Genomic DNA, 16,552 nt, shown 5'->3' with positions numbered 1-16,552 from the left:
GCTTCCAAACTCCCCTGCTGAACTTCCTCCTGAACCTCTAGGCTTTGTAGTCAGATCAGGTATCAGATGTTGGTTTTCAAGTATGTGCTGTGCTCAGACTCGGAGCCTGGTGCTAGCGATGTAGGTCCCACCTCATTTACCTACTCCACCTATGCCCTCCCTAGGCTTTTACCTTGCTACCGATGTATCAGTGATATTGGCCAAAGGGAAGTCTGGGGTTCAACAGCTCCCCATTCCTCCTCATCCCAAATACTCAGGACTGGTTCCATGTGAAATGCCAATTTTATTCTATCATTACCATCAACAAAACCTATTTGTAAATCTCACATGCCCATCATTTCCATAACAGGTTCCAAATTTGAAAGACACCTACAGACATGATCCAGGAGATGTCATACAAATAATTAAAATGATACAAACCAGCGAAAGTCAAGAAAAGTTAGAAATACTCCTCTAAGGATCTAAAGTATTACGAGAAGGATGCAGGGAACAAATAAAAAATAAATCATTAGAACCTAAGATATTTTAGTTGAACAACAAAAAAATTCAGTATGTAGGGGGAAAATCCCGAGTTCGGACATTTTCAGTAGGTTCTAGATTTCATAGACATGCTTTAAGACAATTGTTCAATGTTTCTTTCAACTAGATGAAGTAATTGTGGGATAGCACGATAATTTAGTACTCTGTACTAAAGGTGAAAAGATAAAGTTGGACCCCAGCAAGAGGCTTTCTGTCGGACCTCAGCAGAGACTTCCATACGGAGAATAATGAACTTCGTTTCCCAAGAAAGCCAACATGCCTGCCACATTCTTCAGAGGGAAAGCTGTTTTTGTGATAGATTGAACTTGGAGTACCTGTATTAGAGTCAAGGACTCAGTAAATGGAAAAAATTTTTTTTCAAACCTAAATACACAAGGATCCTGGGCTCGATCAAAAGCATCACAGTTTATCACATCTTCCAAGACAAATTCTAAGAAGCTTACGGACCTCAGATGGTGTTACCCATTCACTACTGTAACAAAGCTTTGAAATAAGCTTTCATCTCCTCATTCTTTACCCAAACTGTTTACCTGTGGCATAGACATGTGAGAAGGTAAAATCCAAGGGAGGATTTAGAATGAAGAACTTTTCACTTCAATTGCACTGACTACCAATGACACAAATATGTTCTCTGGGAGTAATCAATCAGGATTATGTCTTCTCTTGGTTTACCGACAAAGGTTGATTTTAAGCCAAACTGGCTCCTGCTGGATGAGTGCTTGTAATTGATACTCACTTCATTGATCACTGCTGGGGTTCAGATGCAGAAGCAGGAAACCTCAGTTTTAGATACTAACATGCAAAGGAGAGAGGGAAAAAGAGAAGGAAAGCAAAGAAGTAAGACTTAGGACCAGGTTTGAGAAATGAAAGGGAGGGAAACTTCTTTAGACATCTAGACAGAAGAAGCTTTCCTAAAAGAGAACTACAAAGACCTACACAACCATCCACCCAGCTGATGTACATATTAAAGCAGAAACACCATTTGAAAAGAATGAGAAATGTTTAGAGTAGTGAGAATTATGCTCTCACTTCCATTAAGCTCAAAGTATAGCTTATTATCTGTGGTCCGGTGGCCATATTACAGGAAGTATTGGTATGCTAGGGCTTGTTGGGAGGGAGAAGTCCAGACATCAGAAGCTCAGGATAAAACGTTCCTTGGGTCCAATTCCTTTCAAAAACTCAGGACAGGGAGAGATGGGATCCTCAGTTGATACTAGATACAACAGTAAGGACAGAAAACGCTGAAACAGAACAGCCCCTTCTCTCAAGCTTTGCCTTTCTCAGTTTCAGAGGGTTGAGAAAATCTTAAGTATTTTAACGTCAAACAAATGAAGGATCAGAAAAAAAAAAAAACTACACACATTTTCAAAGTCCTCAACTTCTCCAAACATGCAAACCCACTTGGAGGAGGATGGTTGGGCAGGACTGGCCACGTTTGCCACCTCCTCACTCTACAAAATAGCTCACTTAACCATAAGCAGCTTTGTTAAAGTGTAAAAGATAAAAGGTTAAAGGCTGAAAGCTTAAAGTACATACATATAATTTACTAAGTAAAAAGTGGTGGTATTTTCTAGTATAAATATCTAAGTCAGAGAGCTGCAACTATACTGAGATGAGCTCCAAAACTAGGAGACCCTCCCCTCTTGGCCCCCTTTGTCACATAGTCTCCTTCTTCCTTACCCTTTGATGTGATGTTTGTGAAGAGTGTCTGAAACTTACTAAGAGATAAGAAATAGAAGGAATGATCTACACTCTGCCTGAACAGTTCTGAAACTTGCTTAAAGGAAGATCAAGAAGAAGAATCCTGATCTTCCCAAGTTATAATTAGCTTGTCATTTCAGTGCGCCCATGGCTTCTCTCTTTGCGTTGGGGACCTGCCTTCGGAGTAGACACTGGAGTAAGAAGATTTATGTAGGATTGGAGGGCATGGAAGTAAAATTGGGCTTGGGCAGTAAGGGGAAGAGTGTGGCAGCATGGAATTTTAGTTAATTCATTATTTTGTCATACAATATGTGTTTCACACTAAAGAGATCAGCATCAAGAGAACGCAACATCATATGGTCTTACGCTCAATAAATATTAACTGAACCAAAATGAACATCAACAAAGTATATACTTTACCAAAATAATTCCCTCATATCCATAGGTACTTTTTCATTTAAATAATACTTTGCTTTCATGCACACTTAGTTCAGCTCTTTCTCCCTCTCTTTCTTTGCTATATTTTGTTCTATATCTCCAAAAGCCGTGGGGAAACAATTATTCATTAAGGTCCACTGAACTACAAGGTGAAATTATGCAAAACTGCAATGGATTTAGGATTTTTAGGTGGTGGATGACAGGTTTAACTGACTTGATTTCTAAAATAATCAGAGAAAATATTAAAATGTTATTATTTATGTTATCCCACTAAGTATTTCTTAAATACTTATAAATCATTCATTCAAGCCTGATGAAACAGTGTGATAAGTGCTATCATACAAGAATTCAAAAGCGTTATGAAAGACCATTTATTCTGGATGTGGAAGGCCAGAAAATGCTCTCCAAAGGAAGTCATTTAGAATCTGGACCTGGAGGATGAATGAGAAGAAGACAGAGTATGGGGGAGAGCGTCGCAGAGGCAAAGGGAAGATAAGAAGTAGTAGTTCAGACAAGACAGACAGATGCAAGTTTCAAAGATGCAAAGATTTTAAGTATGACTGGACCATTGAACCTGAGGAAAGAGTACTGAGAATGAGAAGTGGGGAGATAAGCAGGAACTTGCTCATGAAGAGCCTTGCAAATCAGGGAAGGAATCCAGGTTTCATCCAGAGGACAATTTGGAGGTGCTATGGTGTTTGAAAGAGGAAGTAGAATGATCATTTCTGTAGGTCAGACAGATCATCCTGGTGGAAGAACTGGAACAGACTCTAAGCACAGCAGACTGGTCAGGAGACCGTAGTAGTCAGATATTTGAGAAATGGTTGGAATTTGGTATGGGTTAGCAAAGGCAGTGGGTATGAAGACAAAGTGAACACATTTGAGTGACAGATAAGTAGACTTGAGAGCTTTCGGTGAATACTTGGGGAATAGGAAACACAGGAAGAGGAAGAGGGCTTAAAAAGGTAAGAGAAAATTATGAGTACAGTTTGGGATGTGTAAGTTTGGAGTACAGCTAGAACTGTGAGATAGTTGGACATATGCTTAGATTTGTAATTCAGATCAATATGTGAATTAAAGACATAGATTTGAAAATGATAAGCACACGGATAACAGTGAAAGTCTTGATAAAAGTGACGTGAAGAAAGCGTGCACAGTGAGAAGAGAAGGTACCCTAGGACAGAATCTGAGCAACTCTGGTATTCCAGAAAGGGGCAAAGGAAAAAGTACCTGCCAAAAAGATGAGAAAAAAAGCAACCAGAAAGCCATAATACAATCAGGAAACCAGTGGTGTTGGGGAAGCCTAGAACTTTCCGCTGTTGACTCTATCTTCCAAGGTCACTAATATATTTCGAGAAGGAAGTGATCAACAACATGAAGGGAAGATGATTAACATCAGCACTGACGTACTCACCAGGTTTATTGACCTGGAGGGCACTGCAGACCTAACTCAGAGGATTTCAGTAATGTGGAAGGGAGAAATTCCAAACTGGAAGGTGTTGATGACAGACTACAAATGGGGGAGCAGAGACGGTAGGTAGGACCACTCTCTGAAGATGTCTGATTGCAGAGGAGAAACACAGGGCAGAAGGTGGGGAAGGAGGTGATGTGAAAGGAGAGATGGCTTTTCAAATGATGACACCTTAAACATCTGTACATGCTGGTGGAAAGGAGCCAGAGGAGAAAAGAGACCGATGATAGAACAAGGGGATAATCTATTACCTGAGGGCTCTGGGGAGGCAGGAAGGAGGAGCATCCGGAATGGAAGTAGAAAGCCAGGTGCTGATAGGATGGGGGCCACTGAGGCAGGAAAGGAGCCAATGGTAGATGCTTATGCAGGAAATGCTTGGCTTGGTGGTGAGGGGCCAAGGGATTTTCTGGTCAATATTACTTTCTCTGTTCAGAAAGTGAGGTGGACAAGTTGTCGTCAGTGATTTGAAGAGATCAGAAAAAGAATGAAGTATTCGCTGTGGAATGCCAGGGAGAGAAAGACAACTATGAAAAATGGAAGAGTGACTAGGTAGCATTGAGGGCCTTGTTAAGATAGTCAACCATGCATTTATTGTAAAAATGGCTGCACAATTGTATGGTTTTCACCACTGGGCCTCAGTATCTTGAAGAATCTTTCCTCTTGCGCCCTCATCTTTGCCCCACTCCCAAACCCATCCCAGGCTTGTCCATCTCTACACCTATCAGAGTTTCTAGAGCCCAGCGCCAGGGGAGTATACCTTCCTATTTCACTGGGAAGGAGTCTGGCCCCTTCCCAAGGTTCAATAACATATTCGGCACTTCTACCGGTCTTCGTGATGATGTCTTCAGATGCCTAAGATACAGTCACAGCAGATCATCCAGAGAGAAGGTATTCTAGGAACTGCAGCACCAGTGATTAGCACCATACTAAAATCTACTTGTTAAATACATTCATCCTATAAAGCAAAGAGTCTAAACTTTGGCTCATACTGTGTTAGTTAAGCATGCTGTGGACTCTAGAATTTGCTTGACTGGGTCTAAGTCCTTTTTTTTTAAAACCACTTTCGAGCAGTAGGACCTTGGGTTAACTATATAATCTCACTGTGCCTCAATTTCTGGAACTGTAAAATGAGGACACTAATAGGGGAGAGATAATGGGGACACTAACTCTTGCATTAACTCTTACTTCATAAAAATAAAGGGCTTGGAATAGTGCCTGGCACACAGTGACATTTATGTAAGTGGTGGTGTTATCATTATTAGGGCTTCTGCTGCTCCTACGTATTCCTGACAAAAGGGACATCGCTAGAAACACAGTCATATTTATTTATGAATAGACAAAAATAGCAATCTAACATCTAGTCCAATATTTGCATTAACTTGCAAGTCTGGTCAAATCACTTCACCTATCTATAAAACTAGATCTCAGGCTACATTAAAAATTAAAAGTTCTCAGGCTACATTAAAAATTAAAAGTTTAAAAAAATTAAAAGTGTAGGGGCGCCTGGGTGGCACAGCAGTTGGGCGTCTGCCTTCAGCTCAGGGCGCGATCCCGGCGTTATGGGATCGAGCCCCACATCAGGCTCCTCCGCTACGAGCCTGCTTCTTCCTCTCCCACTCCCCCTGCTTGTGTTCCCTCTCTCGCTGGCTGTCTCTATCTCTGTCGAATAAATAAATAAAATCTTTTAAAAAAAATTAAAAGTGTAAAAGACTATAGCATCTGCAGAATTTGATATAAACCACATGGTTCTGCTTTTAAATATTTAGCCCAGAAGATCATTTCTTGAATAGTTTTTCTCTGACACTTCTAGAGCAATTTTACTACACTTAAAAAAAAAAAAAAACCTAAGTATCTTTCTTGAGTAACTTCAAATATTCACACCATTTCCCCCCCATTTCTGCTTGGATTTATTCATGTGCACAAGGCTGACAGTTCTTTAGGCAGAAAAACTGTTGCCTGTGGTTAAAAAGAAAAAAAAGTGAAATTATTACTTCCTTTTAAAAGCAAAATGTTTCAAGATCATGATAATTCTTGCAAGCTGCTTACAATTTGTTACAGCCTATTGTATGGACAAAACAAAACAATACCTCTCCAAAGGCAACTCGGAGTTCTTTCCTAGGTCCAGCTATCTGGGGCACAAATTCTTTAGGAAGATCACCAGAATTTACTTAAACTCTATGGCATAAATTGTGAGACGAGGTTTAGGTAAATTGTTCGAGTCTACTTAATCATGTTGTGCATGATGGAAAACCACCTGAACCTGTCTACTCACTTGAGACTGAGCTTCGGAGACTTGCTTCAGGTCTCCTCCACTAATGGTAGGTTCATTAGTCTCCCCCACAGACTAAGATCTACAGTCGATTTAGTTATTTCTACAGATGCTAGCATCAGGGGAACCAGAATTTTCTTTTCTCTTTGTGGAAACATTTCTTCCCAAATTCAATTGGGTAAACCCTCAAATCTTCAACTATCTTGTTACTCTATGAAAGCCTGAAGGCACTTAAAAATTTTTAAAAAATATGGCAGATGTCCAAATACTTTGAAAATCTAACAATATTAACCTATTTTTAATACCACTTCACATAGCTATGGCACATAGAGTTCAGATTTTTCATTTTTGAAGGTCTGTTTCTGGAATAGTTGGCTCTAAAGTGAGAAAGTATGAGGTTATTTAATAGTGACAGTGAATAATAGTAAGATTGTCTTGCATTTGGGCTTTACAATGTGTGAAGTGCCTAGGAAGGGTCCGGAGTCTGTTCTCTTTATTTGAGGGTCATCTATCCTCAGAAAATTTGGGTACATTAACCAAAGCCGCATATGGCTCTACATAGATTACAGTGTAGGGAAATTCCATTATGCGGATTGGAATACGCTGCCTTCCCAGTTTCAATGGCCAGTAGGTTGTCAGCAAACAAGGAACCAGAGCAAAATGAGTTGAATATCTGCTTAGAATATTTTCACTGTGCTGTAGTAGCCTGTAGCCTGTCTTAACAACTTTAGGGCTGTGTTCAAAGCAAAAAAACAAAACAAAACAAAACAAAACAAAAAAAACCCAAGTATGTAAATGCATGGCTCCTTTCCCATTAGACTAGACCCCCATGGATAAGAAGAATATTTTTTTCCACAGGTCTGTTAAGGCAACCACCCCTTTGATTGTCATTACACTGAGACGCTGACATATTTTCAGAATGTGCTATACAATCTTCAGGTTATTAAGGGATCTGAATCATCAAAAGCTTTTATTATATATAACATAAATAATTACTTAAGAACTATAGATGGTTATACGCATGTAGATTTGTCTTGGCTAATGGAACAACAGGCAACATTTTATATAAAGAATTAGAGAAAAAACACTTAGTGGTAGTAGCTTTAAATAAAAAAATAGAAAAATTAAAAAATTAAAAAAATAAGAATAAATAAATAATAAATAAAAGAGAGAAGTCATATAATTCTATTGAATTTCTACCAAGCCTCAGTCTTGTGACCTAAATTGATAACAGACTTTATTTGTTAAAGATTATTCTGTCTGCCATGTGAATTTGGAAGAAATGTAGAAAAGAGCTGGATGAACAGATTTATTTGGAAAATGATTTGTAAGGATGTTAAATGTTGAACAAACAAACAACATATTGACTGAATGACACCACTATCAGGACTGAGAACTTCGAATTTACAAACTAGCCAATGAAGTAGGATATAATTTCAGAATTAAAGTGGAAACAGCAGCACTTTAAACAGGCAGGCTAGGAATCATTTTTTTTTTTATAATGATGAAGTAATATACCAGGACTAATCCTGTGGGGGGAGGGGAGTACATATGTATGTATGTGTGTGCATGTATTTGCACAAGGATTCGTTAAGGAGCTAGGAGTTCACAAGCATCTCTCTTGAGGGATCTCCAACAGAAGAATGTGGGGAGCCTGAATAGGAGGTTTACAACACACGCTGGTATTGTGCTTAGATGTTGAATGCCAGGGCACTTGGGGACCAGAGGCAGACCATTTAGGCATTATCCCCTCCCTTTATGAAACATTTCATTCTATTAAATGCTTACTAACACTCTAAGAAGTGGAGTGTTAATTATTTCCTTTTTTTTTTTTTAAGTTCTTTCCCTTTTTATAATGATTTGAGAGCTAAGCAAACTTGCCCACAGCTTCAGGGGATAGTCGGTAGCAGAGCTGGGTCTGAGCCTGGGTTGGTTTCTCTTCAAAGCCTAAGAAGTCTCCACTCAACCACGGTGTCTTCCCCAGGCTGGTGATGAAGCGAGTTGATCTTACAGGTAAGGCCTCCAGTCTGGGATCTGCACCGACCCTGCAGATATCCTCCTGCCTTGGCCAGGCCTAACTACACTACTTGGGATCTCGGGAGTATGATATAAGAAAATCACCTATCACATTAAACTCAACAGAGCCTCTAAACAGTCCCAGTAAAATTACCCAAATAAGAACATTTCTTGAATCCCAGGCAAAACTGTCTCCTCGTATAAACTGTCATCTTTCCTTTTTTCTTATAATGGAAGCTACGTGTAATAGAAATTTTCAAGGATTTCCCTGGCCAATGTTATACTCAGTTACAGCAAGTGGGTTAGAATATTTGGTCCCTGTGTCCTTATCTTTTTCTATTAAATGCTTAATGCATTTATCTTATTTGAAAAGCTGTCTCATAACATTTTTGCAAAAGTGGCATGGTATAAATAGACGGCAACATTAAAAAAAAAATCACACTAGGAGCCATTTAAAAACCTTAGTAACCAGATACCTTGTTAAATAATTTGTGAGGTACGTTTCCTTGCATTCTGTTGGCTCCATGCACAGATAATTGTAGTCTAAGGTGGAAAAGAGAAAAGAAGATAGGGGAAAGAACATGATCTTGAGCTCCTGCTAGGTACCAAATATGGGGGCTTCATGTACATAACCCCATTTTATTCATCCCATCCTCACAGATGATGAGAGACTCAGATCCTCCCCGAGCTCCTGCAGCATCTAAGTGCCTGAGCTGGGCTCTTACAATCAGGTGTGTCTGGTTCCCAAGCTTGCGTTCTTTTCACTCTGCCAGCAGTCTCCTTAGAGTTGCGCTGAAAGGTCTTCGAATGGGCCAGGGCATACAATACCTTCTAGCTTCGTCTATGGGAACAGCCGTATAGGCTCTCATTTAAAATAACTTTACTTACAAATGTGTAGTCCTCAGCAAACTCCACTTATGCTGTATGCGTACACTGCACCAAATATTTTTTTGGCAAAGAAGAATTGGACTGATACGTATAAAAATGACAGCAAGGGAGAGCAAAACTCAAATTATGTGATAGCAAGGGCACCCAGTTTTTACTGCCACTTGGTTCTGGAGAAATTTAGGATCAGCATCCCTGTAAGTAAGACACTCATCTCTGAATAAAAAACCATGAAAACTTTATAGGGCTCCCACCCTTCTCCCCCAATATTGTTTGAAGTGTATGTTTACACCCATATAGGGTACATGGACGGGATGAGATCCAGTCAAGAGCATGAAAGTACAATGAGGAGTGTGCCTTTCGTAGTTATATAATATATTGACTTTGGGCTTGTGTGAGAAGAATTGTTCCTTGCCTCTAGCTCCTGAATTTACTATAGCTGCCAAACACTTCCAAAACCTCTCAGTCTCAATCCCGGGCCTGGAGAAATTCCACAGCACTAGGAGATCAAGTTTCGCATCAATATTTTTGTGGGCTTCTTGCCAATGCTTTATCAAGGAAAAATATAATTATAGGCGAGACTGCAGCAAGCTGATTCTATAATATTCTCCCCTCCTGTCTCAGCTGCTAAAATATAATGTAATAAAAGTGATATAAGATACTGCATCTGCCCTTTCCATAATTTTATTTTCATTTTAGTTCCATTGCTGGATTGAGGAAGATTCCGAGCCATGCCAGAGCTACTGCTGCTTAGCTTCTAAAACTCTAGTGTCTGATTTAGGAAAGTTACGGTTTAAAATAGAGCTCACGGTAGAAAAAAATGGCAGTGGAGGAGCAAATGTGGGGTTTTTGTGGCAAGTGTGGCTTTTTTGGTTTTCTTCTTAGAACTGCTTTAATGGACAGTTCAATTTTTACCTCAGAGATAAAATTAGCATAGGGACCTTATTAATTCATTCATGTTGTTTACAGTTCCTTGGGGGCGCATTCTTTATCACCATGTGTGATATATTATAACCCCAAGCCATGTTTCAGGGCGAAGTCCCATTGTTCGTTCAGACTGGGTTACGCCAAGGTTTTACCTACGGCAGCTCCAGGAGAAAGGCATGTGGTATCTTAGAAGCCATAAGCCAACACAATGGGGCCAAATGACACACAGAGTCATTGTTTTATTTTGATCTTTTCCAGCCTTCATGAGATATAACTGACCCGTAACATTGTATCAGTTTAAGGAGTACAACATGATGATTTGGTATTTGTATATATTGTAAAATGATAACCACTTAACATATCCATCACCAGAGTCACTATTTTAGAACACAGACTTTTTATGACTGCCTACTGGGTATAGCTCACTTCCGGATGCCTTAGTATGGCCTCAAAGACACGTCTACCATCTTGACTCACCGCAATGTACTTTCTTAGGCTCATCTCTCATTTCTCTCCATGAATATTTTGTTCCATCTAGTCACATTCCTTCTTGTAGTCTTTTCAAGTAACTCCTATAGTCTCATACTTTTGTCAACTTGTCACGCTGTTTATTTTTTATGGACCTCTCCTCTCTCTGCCTGTGAGCACGCTCCACCAAGACCTACCTGGAAAATGGGTCCAGACTATGCCATCCTCTATCCCGACTGAACTAATGATTTCTTCCTTGTGTTCGCGGTCACCCGTCTAGCCTCCCTACATCTGCTTCCTCGTTTACATGAGCGCCTTTGGACAAGATCATGGCTCTCCATCCGTGTATGGTGAACATCCAGGATAGTCACTGGCATGCAACTGGTGCTTGATAAATATTGGTTAATCACTGATTTTATGAACTTGCTTCTAGGAAAGCCACACATTTCTTAGGACACAGTCCCTAACAGTTTGCTTGCTTAGTGCTACTCCTAAGGGCTGTATTTCTTTACAACTGAGATTTACTTTGTCTGTAGGGAGTCACTAGATATTGGATTCAGTAGAAAGAGTTCAGATCCTTGTTTCAGCACTTTCTACTGTGTGATATGGGGATAATATTCCACCTGTCTATAAAATGCAGGGGGGGGGGAGTATTTGCCTTGCAGGACTGTTGTCGGGATAAAATACCTGGCACACACCTGGTACTCCGCAAATGAACCAACAGAACTCATTCCTGGGATGATGCATTAAGCCTCCAGCACCCACACAGAAAGCGGGACCCCAAGGGGATGGTATGAGAGACATGGGTTTTCACTGGTGAGAACAAGGCTACCACCGACTCTGGGATGCTACCTGGGAAGGCACATCAGGATATGGGCTGCGGGTAGTAAATGTAAGGCCAGGAGGTGGACTAGATGCAGGGAGCGGCAGAGTCACAGAGAAGACAGGTAGAAAGGGATATCTTGGAAAGCTAAAAGTCCTGATACCTGATTCCAGAAGAGCTCAGGATCCTGAAAATATCAGCCAGCATTTATTCAAGACTGAGCTGAGTCAGCTGGTTTACAAACCCTCTCGGATCCACAAAAATACTCTGCAGGGCGGGCATGAGATGCGTCTTCCTAGAGATGCAAAGATTGAGGCCCAATGAGGTTATGTAAGTTGCCCAAGGAGACTTGGCTAGGATGTGGTGATGTCTGAAATGAAAGTCAGATGTCGGTCTCTGAAAGCCAGGCTCTTTGTACCATACCAGACTGCTTCCTAAAAGCCATGGAACAGTCAACTGCCCTAGCTGCCATCATGATGTTTCTGTTAATCGACCGAATGACAGCATTCTGATTAAATTTTTACCTTGGAAGAGAATTTCATGTACATTAATCCTCATTTCATCATATGAGAAAGGCCAGGCCAGTTTGTAACCCTGTTTACAGATGAGGAAACAGGACGTAGCAATCAAGTACACTAAGACATATGGTCATATACTGACACCACTAAGCTGTAAACTGCAAGAGTCAGGGTCTGAGCCTTTGGGCTCACCACCGTGTACCCCCTGCTCTGTGCCAGGTGTGGCAAACAGGAAGCAATAGACAATAAAGCTTCCATATGAATGAATGTATACATAAACAAGAAAATGAACAAATGAATGAATGAACAACACATGTAAAGGAAAGGCACAAAGCTTTGGTTTAGACCAGAGCCCTCGGGACATACGACTGGATGAGTATTGCTAATAAAGACGGGCCACTGCCTATTTCCGGGAGCAGTTTCAAGCACTGCCTGCACTTTGAGTACTGTTTAATCGCCTATGAGAGAAAAATAAAGAAATCCATAAACAGTTGCTTTATAAAATTTAAAAGTATTAAGCTCTACATACTTGAGCAGATGCATTTTAGGGGACTGCTTGGCCCACTTTCCCTGGGAATGTGTCTCTTTTCTACTCCTGGGACATTTTCTTTCCTTTGTACCCATGAGGTATCTCTTAATACACTTAATACTTGAGCAAGTTTGAGGGGTTTCTGTTTATTGCAAAGAGCTTTGACCAGACAATTATCCATGCTAAAATGTAGGCAGTAGCTATAGAAGGGAACAGAGGAGGGACTAAATCCCTAAGACATCCATGCGATTGGGGACATACTGCCATTTCTGGGGGACATCTCTGTGTTGTGTATCCTTTAGCTCAAATGACTCTTTCTGGAGTTACTCATTAATATTTGCATTATTGCTGATATACCTTTCCAGAAAATTTATAATTACAAAAATTACTTATCATCCATGTGTTCATCTAGCCAGGGTTACCATATCAACCATGATTTTAGGCACCAATGATACTAGACAAGATGTGGTACAGTGTAGGGATTAACACGGGAGCTTTAAAGCCAGACTGCCTGTTTTTATATCCCAGGTCTGTCACAAATACCTTCTGGGTATGTTTCTCAGGCTCCCGTGCCTTAGTCCCCTCATCTGTTAACATGGGGATAATACCTATGTTATCAGGTTATTAGGAAGACTAGATGAATTAATATATGGAAAGTTCCTAAAATTTAAAATGACACCTGGCATAGGGTAAGCTTAGTAAATGCTGGTTATTGTTGTCACAATTAGTGTCCTCAGGGTCACAGAGTAGAGAAAGAGGAAACTCACTGATTACAATCCCACTGTGATCAGTTACAATAGGTAGTTCTGTTGGTTAAACATAGACATCCTCAGTGAGAATCATAGCTCATTATAAACTGAGAGCACACACACGTGCTCTCCACGTGAAAACCAGCACATGGCTGCCATTCACTGGCTCAACCGACACCCAGGTAAGCACTTGCTAAAAACAAGATTCAATTCTTCTTAGACATTCAATTTTCTCCTCAAATTTTGCATGATCATCTCAATGATGATCTTTTGCAAATTTTTTACTTGGAACACCTCTTTTACAGGTGTGTTCTCTTATTTGAACCTTACACTATTATTCAAAAGTTTTCCACTGCAATTATCTTGTACTTCCATCTAGATTGTAAATTACTTTAAAATAAGAAAATCATCTTAAATATCTTTAAACTCCCACAATCCCTAAAGCCACACTAAAAATCTTTGTTGAATGAATGAATGAGAAGCAGACTTGGCTAGATTGGTAAGCAAGTTATATTTCTTCCTAACATGTATTTACCTAATTGGATTGCTTTTGAGTTATTTGAACTCAAAACGTACCTTTTCCCCCTTATCTTTTAATCTCAAGGTCAGGACTTTTTATAATGGTTTTAACATTAGCCCAAAGGCACTCATATCAACAGATTAGAATCTATTTGCCTAGAAAAATGAACATTAAAATACCCAAGCAATTCTAATTGTTGCCTATCTCTGCCTCATTCTGTGGTCTTAAAACTGCCTTAGGATGTACACCAATAAATGAGAAGACAATCTCTGACACATTGTCACCCGCCGTAGATAAGGCGGGGGAGGGGAGAATGCCTGCATGTGCCGATTGACTTTCAGGACTGCGGAGGAAAGATCTCTTCAAAGTCCCCTGCTTTGAGTTGAGGGTCAGTTTCTAAATCCGCAAAAGAAAAAGAGAAAGTATGCCCACAGGGGCTGACTCTACGTGGGGTCATTAACGGGTCTCTTCAGTTCATTCATTGGAACAGGTCATTTAAGTCAAGAATAACACAACCACACGATGACATCATGCCAAACACCCATAAGTCTAATTCTATTTATGTTTCAGTTGATTTTGTAAACTGCAATTCCAGAAGAGCAAAGGTTTTTGCCCAGTCAGTTATTACAGAAACAGGAGCGTCACTGCTGTTTAGAGAAAAGTTGTATGTAATTAAAAATGACCTACTGTGAAACTCAATAAAAGCGAGGATCAGTAATTTGAAGCGTTTCTCAGCTTTTACTAAGTTTTCTCGCAACTCCAAACCAAATAACCATTCTTTGTTTGCTAAACAGATCTTAAATATGTAATTTTGTTGGCTCATTTTTTTTCCTTGGTATTGGCAAAAATAAGCTTTTGGAAAAAAATATTTAACTGGTCTCAATTTTTTGCTCAAGGTTAACTTTGCATTGAAATCTGACTGCAAGCAACAGGTCATATTTCACTTAAATAATGGCAGGTAGCCCTATATTAGAGACATTCTCACATAAAAGTTTCACATTAGGAAAAATACATTCTGGGAAATAATCAACTACCATAAAGAGGTCAAGTACATGGAAAGTGGGGCTCTGATCTGCAAACCAGACCCAAGAGCCTTCATTTACTAAGGCAGAAGGGATGAGTGGAACCATGCAGGGCCAATGTGTGAATATGTATTACTCAGAAGGAATGTGCTAACACTTGAATGTTTCTAAATCAATTTTTGATTAATATATAAGATGCCTTATTTATATTAAATATCCAATATAGAATAAAATGTATTTTATTAGTGTCCATAAAATTCAAGGCACACTATGACCTTTTTAAAAATAATCTAGTGACCAGTCTCAAAGTGTTGCCTCTTTTTTTTTTGAGTTGAAAAATTTCATATAGAAAAAAACGCATGCATATTTAGTATACAATGAGTTTTTATTTAAAAAAAAAACAATGAGTTTCGATTAAAAAAATACATATCCATATAACCATCACCAAAATTGAAACATTTCCATAAAACCCCAGAAGATTCCCCAGTACCTCCTTCTAGTTAAGCCCTCCCCTCAGAGTTTGCCCCTGTTCTGATTTCTATTACAGATAAGATTTGACTATTCTTGCAAGTATAGGAGATAGTATTTTGTGTCTGACTTCTTTCTCTCAACAGGCTTGAGATTTGTCCATATTGTTGTATGTACTGTTAGTTCTTTTTAAAATTGCCAAGTACCATTGCAAAGTATGAATCAATCAGAATTTGGTTATCAGATTTACTATTGATGGACATTTGGGGTGATTCAATGTTAGACGAGCTTGAATAAAGTTTGTATGAACATACTAGTACATGTCTTTTTGTGGATTTTATGTTTTCACTTCTCTTGGGTCAATACACAAAAGTAGGATTGCTGGATTGTACTGTAGTGTATGCTTGATTTTATAAGAAAATCATCACCTTTTCTCAAGCGTTTGTACTGATTCACACGGTCATCAAAAGATGATGATTCGGGTTGCCCCACATTCTTGTCAACTCTTGGTGTCATCAAAGTCTTTAATTTTATCCTTTCTACTGAGTGCATAGTGTATTTTGTTATGATTGTAATTTGCATCTTCCTCAAAAATAATGATGTTGAGAACTTTGTGTGCTTATTGGCCATTTGTACATCATCCTCTGTGAAGTGTTTGTTCAAGTCTTGTTGCCCATTTCAAAAAAATTGAGTTGCCTTTTTATTATTGACTTGTGGGAATTCTCTAGATGTTCTAGATATAAGGCTTTTGACAGATATGTATTGCAAATATCTCCTCCTAGTATGTGGCTTGCTTTAACATTTTTTTTAAGATTTTATTTTTATTTATTTGACAGAGAGACAGCCAGCGAGAGAGGGAACACAGGCAGGGGGAGTGGGAGAGGAAGAAACAGGCTCCCAGCGGAGGAGCCTGATGCGGGGCTCGATCCCAGGACTCTGGGATCATGCCCTGAGCCGGAGGCAGACGCTTAGCGACTGAGCCACCCAGGCGCCCCTGCTTTAACATTTTCTTAATGATGTCTTTTGATGAGGATAAATTACAAATTTTGATAAACTATAGTTTGTTGTTGTTACTATTATTTTATATTTAATACTGTGTTAGAGGGTCTGAGAAATCTTTGTCTACTCCAGGCAATAAAGACATTCAAGATTTTCGCTCATGTTGTTACTAGAAGCTTTATGCTTTTAGCTTTTAAGGTTAGGTCTAT

This window comes from Ursus maritimus, unplaced genomic scaffold, assembly GCF_017311325.1.
Source record: "Ursus maritimus isolate PB19 unplaced genomic scaffold, ASM1731132v1 scaffold_17, whole genome shotgun sequence".
Taxonomy (NCBI): Eukaryota; Metazoa; Chordata; class Mammalia; order Carnivora; family Ursidae; genus Ursus; species Ursus maritimus.
Note: the sequence above shows the minus strand (reverse complement) of the source record.